Source organism: Xenopus laevis, chromosome 1L, assembly GCF_017654675.1.
Source record: "Xenopus laevis strain J_2021 chromosome 1L, Xenopus_laevis_v10.1, whole genome shotgun sequence".
NCBI lineage: Eukaryota > Metazoa > Chordata > Amphibia > Anura > Pipidae > Xenopus > Xenopus laevis.
Window position 1 is genome coordinate 159,803,862 of NC_054371.1, and position 17,670 is coordinate 159,821,531.

Sequence of the window (17,670 nt, forward strand, 5' to 3'; positions counted from 1 at the left end):
ATAAAACTGTTACTATCTACCAGTGTTACAATACAAATGATTATTATTTAAAAACAATTTGCTTTGAAATGGAAGCCTTTGTTTTTCCTCCTGCTGATTTACAGCTGTTTGCATTTTTGTTCCAAAAAGATCAAAGCACAAAAGTTGAACTGTAATCAGTGCTATAAACATGGTATCCACTTCCCCTGCCCCAGTGTTATGACATAGTGAAGAGGTGCGTGTTTAGCAGCTCACATGGAAAATATTAAAAGTATGCTGACAACCATTTCTAGTTTGCATATGGGTGATCATGGAGTCGGTCTTCTAAGCACACATTTTACATCCAGCCATATATGATGAAAATGCAAGCAACAGACATTAAACATCTGCAGTAAGTCAGTATTAAAAGAAAGCCTGATCATTAAAGGTGAATAATAGAATACAGACACTAATCCCCCCCCCCCTTACATGTTATACATGTATGTTCTAAAAAATAAACCAATTCATCTAAAAAGTCCAGTAGATGAAAATCACACATTTGCACCAAATATTTTACAAGTCTGTCTGGAACATTTCCAGTGTTCTTTTGCCTTAGCCCCGGTGTTCCGTGTGAGAGTGACATCTGCACAACTTACACTGTGTTCAGGGGGTATCTGTCGCTACATCCATCCTGCAAAGTGTCCTGTAAGCATTATAAATGGAACTGACATCCCTACCTGACTTTTGTATGAAAATGATAAGGCTTTTGGTTCAGAAAAAGCTAACAGTTGCTTTGCTATCTATACATTAATTGAGGGTGTATCTATTAAATAGGAAGAGGTTATCAGAGCACGTCCCAAAGTGGATGTGGACAAAAAAATTTGCAGCAGCAAGCCATGCACACCACCATTCTTCCCCTATTCCCTACTCTGAAAGCCTGGTAGTTGTAATCGAACTACAATTAAGGTCGATGCTGCCCCTGAAACTACAAAACAGTTATAAAATAATCAAGGTGGGGGCCCCCAAAGGACTACCCTGCCTAGGGCCCCATTTAGTCTCAGTCCGGCTCTGGTGATAGCTGTTTTGCATTCTTAGATATTCATGGAACTATAAAGTGATCACTATAAAGACCATTTATTCATATATAATGAAGGCCTCAGAAAATTCTGGATGAAAAAGTGGGGAATGGAACCAGGAACGTTTGTACCTCTAATGTGCAGCAGGTGTATATTGCAATAAAAAAAAAACGGATACTCATCAGATAACTGATTTAGGTCATCAAATTATTTAGAAAGTGAGAAGTGGGTCCATGGAGCCCTATCCTGGACACCTACCTGCCAGTAGTGTTAAAGGAAAGTCTCAATTGCTGAGGGGTGACAAAAGTTATGCACCCAGTGATTGTATTCACCAGGGCCGGAACTAGGGGTAGGCAGAAGAGGCACCTGCCTAGGGTGCAACTATGTGGGGTGCTGGGCAGGTGCCTGTTCACGGGTCTGCTGCCTACTCTTAGTCCAGATTCGCTCCTCTCTTGCCTCCCTCCTCTGTCACTCTCCCCTTCCTCCCTCCCTCCCTCCCTCCCTTCTGACGCACCTCCGTTATGGCACATGTGCGCGCGCACGCGGGGGGCGGGGTTAGCTTACCGGTTTGCCTAGGGTGCCCGTTTGACTCGGCCCTGGTATTAACTTACATAATACTCTGGGACAGTGCTCCTTACCAGAAAACTGCCCTGCCTGGGGTTCTAGGGTGATCATCTTCTTTCTGCTTCTCCTTTTTTTCACTACCCTTGGGAGGATGCATACATAATAGACTGAAAAGCCCTTTTTGTTTGTTAAAGTTCTGCTTGCCACCTTTTCTGGAAAAATACAGGCCTCCCTATATATTTATCTTTTTCGCTATTAATAACATTGGGATCAGCCATCATTTTTACAAATGCAACCCTACTAACAGGAGCACCAGCCCCAGGTATAAGGTAAGTGAATACAATCACTGGGGGGGGTGATTGTGACTTTCCTTCCCCTTCAAGTACACACCCTTGTGCTTCAATATGTGCCTGAACATGTCAATGCTACATATGGGCAATATGGGAACCTTCTCATTGGTGTAACAATCTCGTTATCAGAACCTTGCGTGATGATGAGTACACTCGGTTGCACAGGAAAACCCTGCGGTCTCCGGTGTTCACCGTCTCCCTTTTGGGGCCCCGGGCTTTCTGCTGTGGAAAACCAACAAGGAAGTGCAGAACTAAAGTAAATAGTCAGAAAACTAGGTACCGCCAAGGATTTAGAATAAACGTAGTCAAACAGGCGAAGAATCAAAAGCAGGCGGCAGGAATCATAAACGAGAGTCAGGCAGAAGTCAAAAAACCGAATAATCAGGAAGAAGAATATGCTTGAGCAGGAACAGTAAACTGAAGCCTAACTTGGGCACTTACAAAAAAAAAGGACTGGGGATTTAAAGGCGTTTTGGACTGTGGAAGTGTGCGCCCGCGCACAGGAATCCAGGACGAGACACGAGGTAAGAAAGCACTAAACTCTACCGGCGCGTCTTACAATTAGCAAATCATGATTATTATTATAATTAACAGGCATTAATAATTTCCTTATATATTCTGTAAAACACTGTAATACATGCATAAAGCAAAGCCTTTCCATTGACATGTATATGCCTGGTGCATAAGCAGTCTAGTGGTCCCTGAGCTCCTAGTATTCCTAACAGGGCTGCCATCAGGGGGGCACAGGGGGTCCAAGTTAACAGGGCCCAACAGTGTTGAACTTTTCTAAAGAGCCGGGCCCCCTTGACAGCGGTGAAGTTGCGCCACCTCCTTCCGAAGTCCAGACAGCCGAAATGCGTAAGTGCTGAAAGTTACAAAGTCCCTAAGCGACGAAAAGATCCGAAGCTACAAAAATAGCCGAACCCAAAGTCCCGAAGTGGTGAAAAGTCCCGAAAACACAAAAACAGCTGAAGTTGAAGTCCTGAAGCGGTGAAAAGACTCAAAGTCACGAAAGGAGGAGAAGTTGAAGTCCTGAAGCCACAAGTTCAATTCCTCTGAACACCAATGTGTGTTTTTTATTTTTTTTTAATCCCTTGGCCACCAATGTATTATTTGAATACTCTATAGGCATTTGCCACCAATGATTTTTTTTAACTTGTAAGGGGGGCCCTGGCTAGGGATGCCACCTGGCCGTAGGGTTGCCACCTTTTCTGGTAACAAATACTGGCCTTCCTATATATTTATAATTTTTCCCCGTTGATTACATTGGAGCAGCCATCATTTTTACCGGCCAGGGAAATAGGGAAAAATTATAAATATATAGAAAGGCCGGTCTTTTATTCCAGAAAAGGTGGCAACCCTAGCACTGGCACCAATTTTTTTTTTTTTTACTTATAGGGGGGGCCTGATCCCCAATAGCTTTTTATAACTTGTTTGTGTGTAGGGGGGTTACCTTTTTTAACTGTGATGTGGAGTGGGCGGGAGTTGGGGGTGGGGCTTGGGTAGAAGGGGGCCCTAAAAATGTTGTTGTACAGCCTGTGATTTCTAATGGCGGCCCTGATTCGCAATATCCACAGCCATACCTGTGCTGAGGTGGTGGGACTGCTGGCTTAACAATAAATGCCGTACAACTAACTTGAATTCTTCTGCGTCCATGTTGCGTGGTCAAGTGGTGGCGCTGCAGACACGGCACGCTTCCATGATCCATCCCAGCTGCAGCCACAGGTTGCCATGTTAACAAAGCCGCTTTCAGTCCTTAACCCCGCCCCTATTCCAGCCGCACAACAGGTTAGGTTGCGCGCCCTTTGTCCTGGTCCTGGAGTTCCTTGTAGCAAGGGGAGTGGGCGGGGACAGCGTGGAGCGAGAGCAGGTTGGGTTGGTCGGGCGGAGCTTTCCCTGTTAGTGCAGGTGGAACATGGAGAAAGAGGAAGAAGGACGGTGAGCGGAGAATCCTATATAGAGGGACAGTGCGTGCAACTGCTGAGAGTGGGGGAAGCGGGACCGAAACAGGTAAATAAGTCTGTAAGTGGAAAACCGTAACGTGGGCAAATGAGACTTTCCATTCGCTGTGCAGGGTGGGTTAGAGGACCAGCACTGTGATTAAAGGGACAGGTACTCAAACATAAATCTTCTGGGAAACTGTCACTTACAGGAAAACTTCTCAATAGGAACCTGTTATTGTTCCCTCGATTTTGCGCTTCTGGTTATCGCTGTATTTATCTTGTTATAGAAATGCATGTGCGGCCCGAGTGTGTCATACCCGGCTCTAGTTTGTCGCTATGTGCCTCTATTAACTTACCCCTGTGCCTCGTGCACTTACCCGTGCACTTACCCCTGTGCCTCATACACTTACCCCTGTGCCTCATACACTTACCCCTGTGCCTCATACACTTACCCCTGTGCCCCATACACTTACCCCTGTGCCTCCATTAACTTACCCCTGTGCCTCCATTAACTTACCCCTGTGCCTCCATTAACTTACCCCTGTGCCCCATACACTTACACCTGTGCCCCATACACTTACACCTATGCCTCATACACTTACCCCTGTTCCTCATACACTTACCCCTGTTCCTCCATTAACTTACCCCTGTGCCTCCGTGCACTTACCCCTGTGCCTCCGTGCACTTACTTACCCCTGTGCCTCCATTAACTTACCCCTGTGCCTCCATTAACTTACCCCTGTGCCTCCATTAACTTACCCCTGTGCCTCCATTAACTTACCCCTGTGCCCCATACACTTACACCTGTGCCCCATACACTTACACCTGTGCCCCATACACTTACACCTATGCCTCATACACTTACCCCTGTTCCTCCATTAACTTACCCCTGTGCCTCCGTGCACTTACCCCTGTGCCTCCATTAACTTACCCCTGTGCCTCCATTAACTTACACCTGTGCCCCATACACTTACACCTATGCCTCATACACTTACCCCTGTGCCTCCATTAACTTACCCCTGTGCCTCCATTAACTTACCCCTGTGCCTCCATTAACTTACCCCTGTGCCTCATACACTTACCCCTGTGCCTCATACACTTACCCCTGTGCCTCATACACTTACCCCTGTGCCTCCATTAACTTACCCCTGTGCCTCATACACTTACCCCTGTGCCTCCATTAACTTACCCCTGTGCCTCATACACTTACCCCTGTGCCTCATACACTTACCCCTGTGCCTCATACACTTACCCCTGTGCCTCATACACTTACCCCTGTGCCTCATACACTTACCCCTGTGCCTCATACACTTACCCCTGTGCCTCATACACTTACCCCTGTGCCTCATACACTTACCCCTGTGCCTCATACACTTACCCCTGTGCCTCATACACTTACCCCTGTGCCTCATACACTTACCCCTGTGCCTCATACACTTACCCCTGTGCCTCATACACTTACCCCTGTGCCTCATACACTTACCCCTGTGCCTCATACACTTACCCCTGTGCCTCATACACTTACCCCTGTGCCTCATACACTTACCCCTGTGCCTCATACACTTACCCCTGTGCCTCATACACTTACCCCTGTGCCTCATACACTTACCCCTGTGCCTCATACACTTACCCCTGTGCCCCCATACACTTACCCCTGTGCCCCCATACACTTACCCCTGTGCCCCCATACACTTACCCCTGTGCCCCATACACTTACCCCTGTGCCCCCATACACTTACCCCTGTGCCCCCATACACTTACCCCTGTGCCCCCATACACTTACCCCTGTGCCCCCATACACTTACCCCTGTGCCCCCATACACTTACCCCTGTGCCTCCATTAACTTACCCCTGTGCCTCCATTAACTTACCCCTGTGCCTCCATTAACTTACCCCTGTGCCTCCATTAACTTACCCCTGTGCCTCCATTAACTTACCCCTGTGCCCCATACACTTACCCCTGTGCCCCATACACTTACACCTGTGCCTCATACTCTTACCCCTGTTCCTCCATTAACTTACCCCTGTGCCTCCGTGCACTTACTTACCCCTGTGCCTCCGTGCACTTACTTACCCCTGTGCCTCCGTGCACTTACTTACCCCTGTGCCTCATACACTTACACCTGTGCCTCATACACTTACACCTGTGCCCCATACACTTACACCTGTTCCTCCATTAACTTACCCCTGTGCCTCCGTGCACTTACCCCTGTGCCTCCGTGCACTTACCCCTGTGCCTCCGTGCACTTACCCCTGTGCCTCCGTGCACTTACCCCTGTGCCTCCGTGCACTTACCCCTGTGCCTCCGTGCACTTACCCCTGTGCCTCCGTGCACTTACCCCTGTGCCTCCGTGCACTTACCCCTGTGCCTCCGTGCACTTACCCCTGTGCCTCCGTGCACTTACCCCTGTGCCTCAGTGCACTTACCCCTGTGCCTCCGTGCACTTACCCCTGTGCCTCCGTGCACTTACCCCTGTGCCTCCGTGCACTTACCCCTGTGCCTCCGTGCACTTACCCCTGTGCCTCCGTGCACTTACCCCTGTGCCTCCGTGCACTTCTCTTCTTACACGGAAACAACTCAAGCTTCTAGTTCATAGTGAATAGCCAATCTGCAGCCCCCGTTCTTTCCTCATGTACAATTGGCTCCAAATTTGGGGTGTAAGCTGTAGTTAAACAGCAGCAGATTGGGGCTTCCTTGTTTAAATTCAAGTAACTGTATGTAGATGAAACTTTATTCATTAAACATGTTATTGCTATGGCATAAGCATTGTCATCAATTCTATAAATGTAATATGGGAAATCATATGCTCAATAAAATGTAATTGACTAATTAAATGCATTGATGTATTATAAATAGCCTGTGTTTGTCGTCACACCAGGCATTTATATCCAGCCATTATTACTGTTCCCAGGGGCTTGGGATACAGAGGATTTAACTCTGACAGCCCCTCTAAATAAGTTGTATGACTACCCCATCCCCTCCATAAGCTGGGGCATGTATAGTATTTCTTTTTTAGTAAAATACATTAATGGGATGGTTCACCTTCAGGTTAACTTTTTGTATGTTCTCCAATGGCCAATTCTAAGCAACTTTTCAATTGGTCTTCGTTATTTTTTTTTTTTTATAGTTTATGAATTATTTGACTACTCCTCCTGACTCTTTCTAGCTTTCAATAGGGGGTCACAAATCCTCTCTGAAGCTACACATTTATTGTTATTTTTTATTACTCCTCTTTCTGTTCCGACCCTCCACTATTAATATTCCATATGCTCATTCAAATCAATGCATGGTTGCTAGGGTAATTTGGACCCTAGCAACTGGATTGCTGACACTGCAAACTGTAAACTCTCAGAATATCGCTCCCTACATCATACTAAAAGTTAACTCAAAGGTGAACAACCCCTTTAAAAGCAACCAGATCATTGTTGTAGGTTGTAAATACATATAAGAGGTGTCAAAAGATAAAAAATGTTTGCAGTGAATGTTTCCTCTTGTTTTCTCACCCCCTTTGGAAGCTTTGTGTGTGCTAAAATGTCTGACAATGCGCAGTGTAGGATACTTCCTTTAGTAGCGGAGAGAATTGCTCATAGTTCTAACTACCAGACTCCGTAGCCTGTTGTAGTTCAACATCAGCATTATTTTAGCAGGAGAGCAGTGATTGGCTTTCCTCTCTGGCAGGAAAATAAAGGTCCCATTACTACTGAGAAAATGTCCACAATCTCCCCTTATTTAGGCATTTGGAGACAGTTTTCCATATTGAGTAATGTGAGTGTCAGCCATAGGTCAGTATACTCCTCCAGTGCCTATCCTGCAATAACAAATCTCAGCAAAATAAAAACAAAACACATGGGGATGTAAGAGTGCAGCACTAGGAAATTCCCACCCCTCCCCCAGCTGAGTGCCGCCAAGCATGGCTCACTTTGTTTATATGGGAAATGGAGCCTTGTTTGTAGTTGGTTGCTTTGGAAGTGGCAGGTATTAAAAACAACACACTTTTTTTTTTTTTTTTAAGGAAAGCTGATTCCAGATGAAACAAAGCCAAAACAAAGACTGCTGTTCTTGCATGCAATTGGATGTAGTGCAATATAGTTCTATAAAAGTGCTGCTCTAGCTAATCACACTAGAATAAGGAAGTTTTCAGCTCGTTGCAAATCCTGCCCTTTCGTTTCTGCATATAACTGCTCCGTTCTCACAACTGCCAAACTTGTTCTGTATGCAAATGGTCGAGGGCTTTAAACTTGTACATGATGACATTTGCATGCTGTGGCATAACGACGTGAACTTTGGCAAACAAGGCGCTTTCTATTGGTACAATAAAATTGCAATCTGAGAGACTACTGAGATATAATCATTTCTGTCCAAATTATGTTACTGAGGAATTCCCAGCTGGCGCTCCTCCAGCCTTCCGAGGGATGCTGAGATTTGTTTGTCAACAGGGGGCCCGGCCCGTAGCTTGAACATCTCGGGTTTCTTTAAATATAGTTAGTAGACTTAGAAATGATGCTGTAAATGATATACATACGCACAGCTTATACGCTGGATGTGATATTCATGTTCTTGTAGTTACAGCACTCCAGACCCAAGCCTTTCTTGCCAAGTATTTTTGGTCCTGTTTCACATTATGTAACTTGTGTATGTTTTTAAATCACTCAGATTTATCAAACGCGCTGTTAGAATATGACAGCCCGAGTTAAAATACATTCAAATAAATTATTGTTGGAAATAGTAGTTGTTCTCTCTACAAATTTCCAAAAATGGGCACACGGTAGTTCTGTAGTAACTGCCTTGCGGTGCTGGAGCCCTGGGCACTCTGTTCAAGGGTTTGTATGTTCTTCCGTGTCTGGGTGGGTCTCTTCAGGGTGCTCTTGTTTCTTGCCTCACTCCAAAAACATGCAGGCAGGATAAGTCACTGCTCATCAGCTTGACCCTATTGTGTTGTGTGAATATGATCGGGAACTTGTATGTAAGCTCTATTGTGGACTGAGACCAAATTGAATAACGAGAAGTCCCTGTAAAGTGCTTTGGAAACTTGTCGACCCTCATAAAAAAGATCCTACATGTTACTTTATTCTATCACTCTGGCATTTTAACACAAAACAATCTCGGATATGAAGGCCACATATTGTTTGCTAGAACTATAAGCTTTGTACCACTATGAAATACCTTACCCCGAATGTTCCATATTACAGAAAGACCATCTCCCATAGAGACCATCTTCCAATTTTTACTACTAATTTTACTTCCAATTTTACTCACTAATAATAAAACTGTATTAATACATTGTGTTTAATTGCGGAGTACTTCTCCCACCTCCAAAGTTGCTGGTTCTGTTACTGACTGTTGGCATTTATTATGTGCAAGCAGATAATGTGGGATAGTATTGGCAAACAAAGTGACTGTCATATGATTTGGAACACTACAGTTGACAGGCAAAGCAGGGAGGAGCACTCGTATACAATGCTGTAAGGTTGGGTAGAGAACATTTGTGACTCACAATTTTTCTTCAGAAAGAAAGATTATTGATCTCCACATTGACCACTCTAAATGGATCCCTGCATATTGTGCTACAGCTCCATGTCATAAATCATAAATCAATAAAGGACTGACTATTTTAATTACAGTGAGTATTGTGTTTTGCCTGCAATCCCATAATTAGATTTTTTAATATCTTTTTTTTTTTTGCAGTTTATATTGCTGTTGTAGTATTTCTGAATTAAAATGGTTCAAGATTGGAGCTTGTACAGCTGATTTGTTAGTTTCTCTGCCTTCACAACATGCTCTACTGCAGTTTGCTGTCATGATTCCTATGGAAATATAGATTTATGCCACATGATTTTCTCCATGCATGCTTTCCAATTGTTGTCTTGCAGCCTAGGAAGCTTATTGTGCAAATGTTTTGTCCTGTTCTTGGGTGGTGAGCACACATATCGTGGTTGAGGGGTGTCAGTGTTTTGAATTGCTGTTTGTGGATATCTGTATGTAAGTCCTGTGCATTAATAGCAGCAAAGTGTCTTCTTTTAAACAAGGAGGAATGGTGGCTCATTGGTTGCCATTGCCTTCAGTTTTCTGAACAATTGAAAAAGTTTCATAATGTGCTTGTTCTTTGCATGCTGTTCAGGACTGACCTTTTAAAGGGGTGGTTCACCTTTAGGTTAAAGGGATACTGTCATGGGAAAACATGTTTTTTCCAAAACACATCAGTTAATAGTGCTGCTCCTTTAGAATTCTGCACTGAAATCTATTTCTCAAAAGAGCAAACAGATTTTGTTATATTCACTTTTGAAATCTGACCTGAGGCTAGACATATTGTCAATTTCCCAGCTGCCTCCAGTCATGAGACTTGTGCTCATACAAACTTCAATCACTTTTTACTGCTGTACTGCAAGTTGGAGTGATATCACCCCCTCCCCCCCAGCAGCCTAACAACAGAACAATGGGAAAGTAACCAGATAGAAGCTCCCTAACACAAGATAACAACTCCCTGGAAGATCTAAGAACAGCACTTAATGGTGAAAGTCCCAATGAGAGTCACATTAAGTATAAGAAATAACAGCCTGCCAGAAAGTAATTCCATCCTAAAGTGCAGGTACAAGTCACATGACTGGGGCAGCTGGGAAACTGACAAAATGTCTAGCCCCATGTCAGATTTCAAAATTGAATATAAAATAATCTGTTTGCTCTTTTGAGAAATGGATTTCAGTGCATAATTCTCATGGAGAAGCACTATTAACTGATGTGTTTTGGAAAAAAAAACATGTTTTTCCATGACAGTATCCCTTTAACTTTTAGTATGTTATAGAATGGCTAATTGTAAGCAACTTTTCTGTTGGCCTTCATTTTTTTCCTTTTTATAGTTTTTGGATTATTTGTCTTCTTCTTCTGACTCTTTTCGGCTTTCAAATGGGGTTACTAACCCAATCTAAAAACAAATGCTCTGTAAAGCTACACATTTATTGTTATTGGTACTTTTTATTACTCATCTTTCTATGCAGGCCCTTTCCTATTCATATTACAGTCTCATAGTCAAATTAGTGCATGGTTGCTAGGGTAATTTGGGTCCTAGCAACAAGATTGTTGATATTGCAGAGTTGCTGAATAAAAATCTAAATAACTCTCAAACCACAAATAATACACAGACTACATTGTTCTCTTGTTTTCTATCTGTCGACTTTCCTAGTTGCTGGAAAACTTTTTGTCAGCATTTTAAAGCCCTGACTTGCACGTGCCCTCTTGTTTCCTGGAGACTTAAGCCTTTAACCGAAGTCAAGTGTTCTGTATCGCTTTTGTATTTATATCATCTTCCCGTTAAAGCTTTCTTAAAAAAATTGTTTGTAAGCTTTGTGCTGTTGAGAATCGGAATTCCCTGTTTTGTTATGCTTCCTTTAGCACAATGCAAGCCATAACCACAGGCTCACTTTATTTCTCATAGTCTGTAAACAGAATCAAGTCTTGCTTTGATTTTTCCTTTTATTAAAGCAGAATGAGGCACTGGTGAATTAATTGTTTTAGTACCTTTTAGGATTCGCTTTGTTGCCAGTATAATAGCATGGTTTATCTTTTGGAGTGTTTATTCTATAATGCTCTGTTTTACCCAGATAAACATTTAACAAAAGCTTTGTGCATGTGCTAGTCAGTGCTATAGAATAAAGACCACTTGAAATGTATCTAACATGACATGTACAGATATTATATGATATTTTCATGTTTAGCACAGTTTCCGAGTTTGTTGAATCTGATATTGTACTGATCAGTTACTGACTTGGGCCATTTTTACAGAGTATCAGAGAATAGGTTTAATTTTATTTGGTCGGTGTTGGATGAACACTTTCATTGAATGTATGGGTTCATTTAACCTTGCAAGAACAAAGTATAGCCACTACCATTATTGTTTTGTTTATATAAACATTCAATTAAAATGCAGTGTTTTGTAGAATAATAAGTCTTGTGTGAGAGCTCAAGTCTTGGCTAATCTTAAAGGAGACACGTACCCTACCATATAACTTACTCAGAGTGCTCTACTGACCCACCTGTTGTTTGATCCAGTCAAAATCTTATTTTACTAAAGCTGAAAGGGTCTCTTGATGCATTTCTGCTCAGTTCTATTGCTCAATGCAATATTCATGTTAAAACTGAGCAGGGAAGCTTCAAGAGATATCAGGAGCACACTAAGCATATTTAAATTAAATTATATGTAGGGTGTGTGTCCCCATTAAAGTAATGTACACTCATATGAAAGATAATTGTGCTGACATTTGCGTAACTTAATGTTTTTGGGTTTTCGATAGTTGGAAAACAGTAAAGCATGCCACATAATTGGTTTTAATACCAAATCATTTTTTATATTGATGACCATATATCTGCTAGCATTATTTAAATTAGAGATTAAAAGGAAAAAATATAACACCGGGATATGTATTACCTGTGACCTATGTCTACCTGGTAGTACAAGACTTTGGGTACAGCTTTAGGGTTCGACTGTTGGAAAGAGCCAGGCTGTGAGTGCTGATTGTTCACTCCATGCCTGGTGATCTGTTGATGTGGGTTGCACATTGCAAGCTTTTAGAAGAGATAACATATAGATAAAAATGTACATATGTATCTGAAACTAGCTTTTTATATAGATATTCCCATTCTGTAAATAAACATGCTCCCCCTTGTTGGTGACACTGTTACCAGAACCCCCACACAAGTAACTGATGGCCCAGTGCACAGCAAACCTATAGTAACAAGTGCAGTCAGCTGTAGCATTGTTCCATAGCAAAGTGCTGGGTTTGTGATTTCTGTGTCCCTGTTTCTCAAGCCCAGCCCTTACAAGCAGTGTATATTCACATGTATGAGCAAGCAGTATGTTTGTAGCTGTCAGAATCAACAAAACACTCTGCTACATGGCTGATTTGCCAGCCACTGGCCCTTTCTGTTTTTTTTGATGTAACAGAGAACAGGTGCATGGCAGGTGGCTGATGTGTGAGCACAGTAATGGTGTACCTGATAGAGATTTCGCAAAATCATACAGGCTGCACTGTTCTCCATCTGGCCCAGGCATTGTGTTTGTTTGTACCAGCATGCTGTAAAGCCATCTTCACCAATTAACAAAATACAGTCTGTTGTAGTCACCTGGCATGCACTAGTTGGGCACTAAAAAAGCATCAATGTCTGGCACTAATCCTCCGTTACTGTAGGAATGTCTTGATCATATGCTGTGTTGGTGGGAACTCCATTTGCTATTAGAATGCTGCAGCTCCACTTGCTATTAGAATGCTGCAGCTCTGTGATTAACTGCATATTGTGCCATTACATTTTCTTGCTGATCCATAAACAGTCAGATGTTTATGAGTAATGATTTGACCTTTGCATGTTCTAAGGAGATTGTATGCAATGTCATCTACCTTGGGATTTATTAAGCTGCAGGGGAGATGCATAAAACCTGCAGTTTAACCATATGCAATCAAAACAGAACACTTAGGGGCACATTTACTTAGGGTCGATATTCGACCGTTGAAGTAAAATACTTAGAATATCGAAGTCGAAAGATTTAGCGATATTACTACTACGGAAAAATCGTTCGATCAACGATTAAATCCTTCGAATCGAACGATTCAAAGTATTTAAATCCATCGATCGAACGATTTTCCTTCGATCAGAAAATTGTTAGGAAGCCTATGGGGACCTTCCCCATAGGCTAACATTGATGTTCAGTAGGTTTTAGGTGGCAAAGTACTTGGTCGAAGTTTTTTTTTAAAGAGACAGTACTTCGACTATCAAATGGTCAAATAGTCGAACGATTTTTAGTTAGAATCTTTCAAGTCAAAGTCGTAGCCAAAAAAACATTTGAAATTCGAAGTATTCTTTCTTCTATTGCTTCACTCGAGCTAAGTAAATGTGCCCCTTAATAACTGTTCGCTTTGGCTAAATCGTAATCCAACTTTTCACATACTTACTAAGAACTTCCCTGGCATCTTTTCAGTTATGCAGACAACAGGCAAATAGCATAGTAATAATACCTGTTAGAATAATAGGATAATATCAGCTATCTTGTAGAAGTATCTGTATCAGCAGAGCACCCCTATAGTAAAAATGGTAGCTTGTAGAATCTTCTGGCTTCACTTACTCCCGAAGGGAGGAGTGTACATTTTGGGACAGATTTATTAAGGTAAAAATTTGAGTTGTCAAGGTTATTTTTGAGTCAAAAACAGAATTTCATGAGATTTATTATTCCCCCCGTCCCTGGAAATAGCTTGAAGAAGTCATGTAGAAGTCAATGGCAGAGGTCCATTGATGAAGATGTTAATAGCCTTCATGATGTTTGAGTTTTTTTCAGTGGAATTCACTTGAAAACGGATCAATTTGAGTTTTCATTCCCGTCGAAAACTTGATCAGTTCGAGTATTTGAATTTTTCAACCCGACTACAGAGATTTGAGTTTTTCCATTCAAGTTTTTTCTTTCAATTAGAAACCATTCAAGTTGTGAGTTAATTCAAGGTCTAGAAAAGCTCACAAAGCTCTACAATTAAGATTTTTGTGAGTAAGATAAGCATTTTTTATCCCATGTTTACAGGAAAAAAAATTGAGCCTTGTTGCATAGTTATTAAAGTTCCCATTGACAGTTGGGAAATAATTAAATGTATTTTTTCTCTAGGTTTTGACAATGATAAAAGTCCATGGGGCATAAATAGGTAACCGTCAATTCACCAGAATTTGTCAGAAGAGAACTCCAAATCGTATACAAGTGAATGGAGCTGTATGAATTATGTTCTGCTCATGGCAAGTCATTCACGGTTTGATAGATATATGTGCCATAATTGTATTGAATCCCTTTATAGAATGGATAGATGTATGAAATGAAAATATTGCAGCAAGATTTACACAAGAAAGAAGGAAGTCTGTTTTGTTAATGTGATAAAATTAAAGTGTTGCTGTCAATGTGGAAAATTGTTGTAGAAAATATCTAGGAACATAAATGCAGAGCATATACACTGAGGGATTGGCAAATGCAGGCCTGACCTAGCAGTTAGTGCTGTATGTACTAGCTCTATATGACAGCTTAGTAAACAAGGTTTTGCTTCTGTTGGTTCAACCTCTGGGGAGTAAACCTTTTTTAGTAGGTGGCAGCCCTGCATTAAGTGCATTTATATGTGTTACTTGGGGCAGGTCCGGACTGAGATTTAAAATAGGCCCTGGCATTTCCTGGACCAAACAGCCCCCACCAGCTCGTTAAATACTGACTTTCTGTGGCACCTTATAGCAGAACCAGATTGCCAGTCTGGGCCTGACTTGGGGTACCTTTATTCAGCTGTTACATGTGACCCACTTCAGTTGAGCCCTCGTACATGCATTAGAGGAATGGTCTGACCAACCCTTTTATTTGGATTTCAGTGGTTCTTAAACATTTATTAAATAACTAACACTTCCTTCGTTAAAATATTTGTGGCATAATGTCACATCAGAGTACATAATGGTTATTACTCACACCACAGGTATCTGCTCCCAGTGTACCAGGATTCAACTCTCTATCCTGGAGTCTAAAGGCCCTCTACATGGGCCGATAAAAGCTGCCAACAGACCGTGTCGGCAGCTTATTGGCTTGTGTGTGGGGCCATCCGAAGGCGTCCCGGATCGACATCTGGCCGATAGTCGGGCAGATGCCGATCGGGCAGGTTAAATAATCCCGTTGCATCGCAGCCCATCTGTTCGTTGATGCAGTCCCGTGATCCGACCACCCGTATGCCCTCCATTCTGATCCGATCTAAGGGCCCGTCATCGGACCAGCCCGAGATCAATTTGGGCATATCGGGGAGAGATCCGCTCGTTTGGCGACATCGTGCATGGCCAGCTTTACCGACATGAGTCCCTTTTTATCTGGTGGGTGCTGTTTGGGGGGAACTACCCCCTACTACAATCTCCTCCATGGATGACATGGTGGCCATACACAGGCACATTTAATCTGCTGATTTGGCAGTTTATCTGCCCATGTATGGAGACCCCTGATGGGCCCGTCCAATCGTTATTTGGCCAAATATTGGTCAGATGTCAATTGGGCAATGTTGATTCTTCTGTAGGATCGGGGACCGTATCCGCTATTTAATGTGATCCTCGCTCCGACCACTTGTATACCATGCCTAGGTCAAAACGATCAGATTAAAGCCCGATGTTATCCACTTTAGGTGGGCATATCTGATAATGACCCGCTCGTTTGTCGTCCTGGCCAGTCAAATGGATCTTATGTATGGCAACATTAACTGGCTTACACTGTCGAATCACTCCTATAGCTATAACAGGCCACCTTTATTAATCAAGTCCCTTTCCTCCAAAGTATCAGGCCTAGGGTTAGGGTTGCCACCCGTCTGGTTTTGACCCGGACAGGCCAGTTCTCGCAAAGACTGTCTGGGTCAAAATTGCTTTCCTAGTTTTCCAAATTAGGAAATCTGAACAGATATCCTCTTGAATGATGCTGCGTCATAACCCTGCCCCTTAATGTCACAAACCTGCCCTCAACGTTACAGAAAAGAAAAGGTGGCAACCCTACTTAGACTACTGGCTTTCTTCTTACTGAGGCCTCATGCCCTAGCTCTATAGTACATCAATATCTGGCACCCAGTGGAGTCCAAAATAGGAACATCAAGGTAACATTGGTTATACTTCTTCAAAGTGGAGATAAATAATATAGACACACATACATTTATTTATTAATAATAACATCTTCGTACACCCATAAAAATGTTGCAGACAGTTAATTTCTTTTAAAATTTTCAGTGTCAGGGTGGGGACTATTGGCAAATTTTTATGTTAATATGACCAGATGGCCTGGGGAAGTATGTAACGGTTGGGTATTTAATTATAAACAACTATTCATTTTTGTAATGTAGTAACAGATTTAACCCTTGTATTTCTTGCTAAGCAGAAACGACACCACAGTTCTTCTGATAAAGAAATACAATATTCACTTGTTATAGTAACATTTAGGGAGCACTATGCAGCTGTTCATAAATCAGCATTATTTATAACAGGTGCGATAGCCATTATCCCCTAACCCATTAATGAGAATACCTTTATGGAATCGTAATTTCCAGTGGAGTCCTATCTAAACAAGGAATTCTTCTATTTTGGCTGATTTTTTTTTTTCTCTCTGTAATAATAAGACAGTAAGCTAAGCATGGATCCTATTGCTAGCATTCTATTGGCTTGTTTTTCATTTTTAATAATGCTTAGTAGCCTTAAGGCAAACTGCTTCAAATTGCAGAAAGTTCTTTATCCAGAAACTAGATTCCATGACTTTATTTGAATTTCATATCGCCTCCCGTTGAGGTCCACTGTACTACAGTCTGCACGGTGTTCTATTTTAAACGTCTTGTAACAATCTATATGTAACTCAATAAATATATATATATATATATATATATATATATATATATATATATATATATATAAACATGAATAATACTCTGTGTATATGATTTTCAAGAACATAAGTAGATATTTTTCAATACTTATACAATGTATACATGTATGTTATCTAAATAATCTATACCATCATGTTTTACTGAGCATATGTCTATTCAAAGGTTTCTGCTTTGTTGAATACAATTGCTGTGAAAAACCTTATGTGCCATAACCTCTTACATAAGTCACTGATCTCAAAGTAGAGGAAACAGCTTTATAACATTATTCAGATATTTCAATTAAGGGAAATTTACAGGTAGAACTCAAGAGCAGAACAGAAATAGATAATGATGGATCAACGGGCATGTTTATTAACATTGGGGACAAGCATCACAGGGGAT

General features: G+C 41.9%; 1 protein-coding gene across 4 annotated transcripts in view; it reads left to right on the forward strand.

The window, feature by feature from the left end:
- The first annotated feature begins 3,520 nt into the window (after positions 1 to 3,520).
- Positions 3,521 to 17,670, forward strand: part of LOC108715698 — a 129,356-nt gene continuing 115,206 nt past the window's right edge. For 2 of the 4 annotated variants that reach the window (XM_018261095.2, XM_041566093.1), the window contains exon 1: positions 3,529 to 3,958. The gene's annotated coding sequence lies outside the window, so the exon portion shown is untranslated. Of the gene's footprint in view, positions 3,971 to 17,670 lie in introns of all 4 variants that reach the window. The other 2 variants (XM_041566100.1, XM_018261105.2) reach the window with 2 other exon arrangements.